The sequence below is a fragment of the Cynoglossus semilaevis genome, chromosome W (genome assembly GCF_000523025.1).
Source record: "Cynoglossus semilaevis isolate Cse_v1.0 chromosome W, Cse_v1.0, whole genome shotgun sequence".
NCBI lineage: Eukaryota > Metazoa > Chordata > Actinopteri > Pleuronectiformes > Cynoglossidae > Cynoglossus > Cynoglossus semilaevis.
Genome location: NC_024327.1, coordinates 6,432,642 through 6,437,971, shown reverse-complemented (window position 1 = coordinate 6,437,971; position 5,330 = coordinate 6,432,642). Strand labels below are relative to the sequence as shown.

General features: G+C 41.6%; 1 protein-coding gene across 1 annotated transcript in view; it reads left to right on the top strand.

Moving 5' to 3' along the window:
- LOC107990223 (golgin subfamily A member 1-like) overlaps positions 1–1,837 on the top strand; it is a 21,028-nt gene extending 19,191 nt beyond the window's left edge. The window contains exon 12 of the mRNA XM_025052933.1: positions 1,120–1,837. The gene's annotated coding sequence lies outside the window, so the exon portion shown is untranslated. The remainder of the gene's footprint in view (positions 1–1,119) is intronic.
- The last annotated feature ends 3,493 nt before the right edge of the window (positions 1,838–5,330 follow it).

The following is a 5,330-nucleotide window of genomic DNA, read 5'->3' as shown; positions in this document are numbered from 1 at the left end:
ATGGAAAAATGAATTCAAAAGTTTATCAGGATGTTTTGCAGGAAAACCTGAGGCCGTCTGTCAGACAGCTGAAGCTAAAAAGAGGATGGATGCTGCAACAAGACAATGATCCGAAACACAGAAGTAAATCAACTTCAGAATGGTTTCAGAAGAACAAAATACACGTTCTGGAGTGGCCAAGTCAAAGTCCAGACTTGAACCCCATTGAGATGCTGTGGCATGACCTCAAGACAGCGATTCATGCCAGACATCCCAGGAATCTGACTGAACTACAGCAGTTTTGTAAAGAAGAATGGGCCAAGATTAGTCCTGATCGATGTGCCAGACTGATCTGCAGCTACAGGAAGCGTCTGGTTAAAGTTATTGCTGCCAAAGGGGGGGCCACAAAATATTAAATGTGAGGGTTCAGTTACTTATTCCTCCCCCTTCTGTCATTGTTTGCATGCTATCCTCATTAAAATATGAAAACCTATAAATGTTTGGGTGGTTTTAGTTAAAGCAGACACTGTTTTTTCATCTGTGTGATTTTGACAAAGATCAGATCACATTTGATGGTGATTTTATGCAGAAATGTGACAAATTCCAAAAGGTTCAGATACTTTTTCATACCACTGTACATACATTTGAAGATTTTTTATTTTTAATTTCCCAAAGATAAGAGGTACATTAACAATACACACCACAGCATCTTTTTTTCCATTTCTAATGAAAGGATGTTTTTCTCCAGCTGACTGATCTTCTTTTCGCTCTGCTGCTGAACAAACACACCTGCTGTACCAGAAAGACTTTTTCTAATGTCCAATCTCCTTGCTGAACAGAAAACACATTATCACTCTTTACACTGCAGTTTAAATCGCTACTACACAGACGTCTTAATTGAGTGCACCGATGGTGTCTCTGTGTTTTTCTGTGACCTGGTGCTCTGCATTTTTTAGTTTTTTACCACACTCCAGGTGTTGCTGCTCCAAATCAGCAACCTAAAGAAAAAAGAACAGCAGCTGAACTGACTAAACAAAATAGTCATCTAAACTGTACTGCTAAATCCTCAAACTTCATAAAGAGCTATGTTAAAAGTTAATAAGTCATCAGCTCACCTGCGCGTCTGTTCTCTCTCTGTAGGCTATGGACGAGTCGCCTTTGTGACGGAGAAGAGTCTGCAGCTCAGTGATACTGCAACTCATTTTAGAAACCTACACAAAAGACCCATATGATGAACTGGGAATCAATAACAATAAGGACACTGTTGTTTTATTCACCTGAAGTTTAGTAACCATCTAAATATCTGCCTAATGAATTAAATGTGGGGAGAAAAATGTTTAGTTGAAGTTGTTAGTTACCTGTGCCTCTAGAGAGCTGACTATATCAGTATGGTTCATTCGAATAGACAGCAGCTCCGCTCGGATCTCATGCAGACTCTGCTCCAGACTGGACTTCTAAAAAAATAAAGGGAAGAGTTGATAGAAGTGTGTAGCGTTTTCATCAAAACTTCCATCTATCTGTTGTTATTCAAAAACAAATTAAAGAATATGCATCTTTTATGTCAGACAGTACTTGCAACCACTGATAGAACAGATTTTTTTGATGATCTTCCTATATTCATTGAGATTGGATGCTAAAAAGTAAAAATTAAAACTTAATAAAAATTTAATATTTAGAAAAAACTAAACTACACTTATTTCCATTTCACACATTCTTTACCTCCTGGAGATGTTCATCCTGACTCAGGTTGCCTCGAAGTTGTCTCTCTAGCGAGGTCACTTCCTTATGAAGCACCACCAACAAGCGCCCCTTCTCCTCCTCTGTCACTGCAGCCTGGCCATTCCAGACAGGACAAGTTCAAAATCTACCTTGAAATCTAAATGATCGGCTATTGGCTTTTTAATTATTTTTGTAATGTAAACCGTTTGTAAATTGAGTGTTTTGGTCAGAGACAGAGAAGAAGAGGAGGGCGTTTGGTTAGGAGAAAAAGAGAAAAGATGAAGAATAGAAGTGTTAGTCTGAAGTTTGGAACTTTGAATGTAGGTACAATGACAGGGAAAAGTAGAGAAATAGCTGATGTGATGGAGAGAAGAAGAGTAGATATTTTGTGTGTGCAGGAGACCAGGTGGAAGGGCAGTAAGGCTAGAAACATTGGAGGAGGCTACAAACTGTTTTATCATGGTTCAGATGGGAAGAGAAATGGAGTAGGGGTGATCCTAAAGGAAGAATATGTAAGAAATGTGGTAGAGGTGAAAAGAGAGTCAGACAGGTTGATGTGTGTGAAGGTAGAAGTAGAAGGAGAGATGATTAATGTTGTTAGTGGTTATGCCCCACAGGTGGGCTGTGAGTTGGAAGAAAAGGAGAAGTTCTGGAAGGAGCTAGATTGGATGGTAGAGAGTATCCCCAGGAGAGAGAGAGTGGTGATTGGAGCAGACCTAAATGGTCATGTAGGGGAAGGGAACAGAGGAGATGAGGAAGTGATAGGCAGGTTTGGTGTTAGGGAGAGAAACGTAGAAGGACAGGCAGTGGTAGATTTTGCAAAGAGAATGGAAATGGCTGTGGTAAACACATATTTCCAAAAGAAAGAGGAACATAGGGTGACTTACAAGAGTGGAGGCAGGTCCACACAGATAGATTATATTCTATGTAGAAGATGTAATCTGAGGGAGATTAGAGACTGTAAGGTGGTGGCAGGTGAGAGTGTAGCCAAACAACATCGGATGGTAGTGTGTAAAATGACGATGGAGGTGACAAAAAGGAAGAGAGTGAAGACAGAGCAGAAGATCAAGTGGTGGAAACTAAGGAAAGAGACATGTTGTGAAGACTTCAGGAAGGAAGTAAGGGCAGTTCTGGGTAGTGTTGAGATATTCCCAGATGATTGGGAGACTACAGCTGCAGTGATGAGGGAGACAGGTAGGAAGGTGCTAGGTATGTCCTCTGGGCAGAGAAAGGAGGACAAAGAGACCTGGTGGTGGAATGAGGAGATCCAGGAGAGTGTGCAGAGAAAGAGATTAGCGAAGAAGAGATGGGACAGTGACAGAACAGAAGAGAACAGACTGGAGTACAAAGAGAGGACAAGGGAGGTGAAGAGGGAAGTGGCCAAGGCCAAACAAAAGGCATATGAGGAGTTGTATGAGAGTTTGGAAACAAAGGAAGGAGAAAAGGAGTTGTATAGATTGGCGAGACAGAGAAATCAAGCTGGGAAGGATGTGCAGCAGGTGAGGTTGATTAAGGACAGAGAGGGGAATGTGATCACAAGTGAGGAAAGTGTGCTGAGAAGATGGAAGGAATACTTTGAGGAGTTGTTAAATGAGGAAAATGAAAGGGAAAGTAGAAACGAGGAGCCAGAGACTAGTAGGAAGAAGGTAGATCAGGTTAGAAAGGATGAAGTTAGAAAAGCCCTGAAGAGGATGAAGAGTGGAAAGTCAGTTGGTCCTGATGACATACCAGTGGAAGTATGGAAGTGTTTAGGAGAAGTGGCAGTAAATTTCCTGACTGGTTTGTTTAACAGAATTTTAGAGACTGGCAAGATGCCTGATGAGTGGAGAAAAAGTGTTCTGGTGCCAATTCATAAGAAGGGTGATGCACAGAGTTGTAACAACTACAGAGGGATAAAGTTGATGAGCCATACAATGAAGATTTGGGAACGAGTAGTTGAAGCTAGGTTGAGGCAGGAAGTGGAGATTTGTGAACAACAGTATGGTTTCATGCCTAGGAAGAGTACCACAGATGCAATATTTGCCTTGAGGATGTTGATGGAGAAGTACAGGGAAGGTCAGAAGGAGCTGCATTGTGTATTTGTAGATCTAGAAAAGGCATATGACAAAGTGCCAAGGGAGGAATTGTGGTTTTGTATGAGGAAGTCAGGAGTGGCAGAGAAGTATGTTAGTTTGGTGCAGGACATGTATGAGAATAGTACAACAGTAGTGAGGTGCGCTGTTGGGAGGACAGAAGACTTCAAAGTGGAGGTGGGACTACATCAAGGATCGGCCCTGAGCCCCTTCTTGTTTGCTGTGGTGATGGACAGATTGACAGATGAGGTCAGACAGGAGTCCCCATGGACTATGATGTTTGCAGATGACATTGTGATCTGTAGTGAGAGTAGGCAGCAGCTAGAAGAGAACCTAGAGAGGTGGAGGTTTGCACTAGAAAGAAGAGGAATGAAGGTCAGTCGCAGCAAGACAGAGTACATGTGTGTAAACGAAAGGCAGAACAGTGAAATAGTGAGGCTACAAGGAGCAGAGGTGGTGAAGGTGCAGGAGTTTAGGTACTTAGGATCAACTGTTCAGAGCAGCGGAGACTGTGGAAGAGAGGTGAAGAATAGAGTACAGGCAGGATGGAACAGCTGGAGAAAAGTGTCAGGAGTGATCGGTGGCAGAAGAGTGTCAGCTAAGGTGAAGGGAAAGGTTTACAGGACAGTGGTGAGACCAGCCATGATGTATGGTTTAGAGACAGTAGCAATAGGCAGAAGACAGGAGGAGGAGCTGGAGGTGGCAGAGTTAAAGATGCTAAGATTCTCTTTAGGAGTGACAAGAATGGACAGGGTCAGGAATGAGGTCATTAGAGGGACAACACAGACAGGAAGGTTTGGAGAAAAAGCTAGAGAAGCCAGATTGAGATGGTTTGGACATGTGCAGAGGAGGGACAGTGGATACATTGGTAGAAGAATGTTAGAGATGGAGCTACCAGGTAGGAGAAAGAGAGGAAGGCCAAAGAGGAGATATATGGATGCAGTGAGGGAGGACATGCAGGTAGTTGGAGTCAGAGTAGAAGATACAGAGAACAGGGAGAGATGGAAATCAATGATTTGCTGTGGCAACCCCTGAAAAAGGGACAAAGCCGAAAGAAAAAGAAGAACTAGTGTGTTCAGCTGTTTTTGTGTTCGACTGAATCTTTTCATTTCCACCTTTAGTTTTAAAGCAACACTAATCAGTGCAAATAACTCATGAACAAATACTACTTTGAGACTGACCAAAGCTCTTCAGGCAGCTGTGTTATGACTACAGATTAAATGCTTCTTGTAGAACTTCAGACAGTCTCGGGTGTCATCGACCAGGTTATTTATCCATTGAATTTAACCTACATTTTCAAACGGAACAATATGTTTTTAGAGAAAACTGAAGAATAATAGCCTTAAAAATACTCACTTTTTATATTTAAAATATAAGCAACCTCTGTGTCATAACGAACAAAGTGATGCCGTTGTTATTTTATTTCTTTTTTTTTATGCTAGTCTGACTGTTTTTCTGCAGCCTACATGCTGTGCACATTTTTTGTCTAACATAATGTGGAACTAGTCAAAGTGAAGGCTGTTAGTTTTTAGTAATTTTAATTTAAAAGATTTACCATCG